This window comes from Etheostoma spectabile, chromosome 12 (genome assembly GCF_008692095.1).
Source record: "Etheostoma spectabile isolate EspeVRDwgs_2016 chromosome 12, UIUC_Espe_1.0, whole genome shotgun sequence".
NCBI classification, from domain to species: domain Eukaryota; kingdom Metazoa; phylum Chordata; class Actinopteri; order Perciformes; family Percidae; genus Etheostoma; species Etheostoma spectabile.
The window spans coordinates 25,661,962-25,662,385 of NC_045744.1; the positions used below are offsets into that span (position 1 = coordinate 25,661,962).

Here is a 424-nt window from a genome sequence, read left to right on the forward strand (position 1 = left end):
TGGTTTCATTTTTCTCTCTACTGACAGCACTCCAAATTTACAGACAACAGAGCTACGTGTACGAATCGACCGGAATTCTCTTTTAAAGCTTGTGAGGTTCAATCTTAAAGCGCCCAACATCATTTTCAGGTTCATAATTGTATATTGAGGTTGTATCAGAATAGGTTTACATGGTTTAATTTTCAAAAAATACCATATTTTTGTTGTACTGTAAATGGCTGCAGATACTGTTTTCACCCTGTGTGTTTGGGTCTCTGTTTTAGCTACAGAGTGAGAAATCTCACCTCTATACTATCTTTGTTGGAAGTCACATGCGCAGTAGCTATGTAAGGATCACATCAGCTAGATCATTTTCTCCAACTTTGGTCAGTACAATAGGGTGACCAGACGTCCCCGGTTTTGGTGACCTGTCCCCGGCTGGATT

At 40.1% G+C, this 424-nt stretch overlaps 1 protein-coding gene across 1 annotated transcript in view; it reads right to left on the reverse strand.

Moving 5' to 3' along the window:
• LOC116698906 (ras-related protein Rab-11B) overlaps positions 1-424 on the reverse strand; it is an 8,422-nt gene that overhangs the window by 2,262 nt on the left and 5,736 nt on the right. The gene's annotated exons all lie outside the window — the stretch shown is intronic.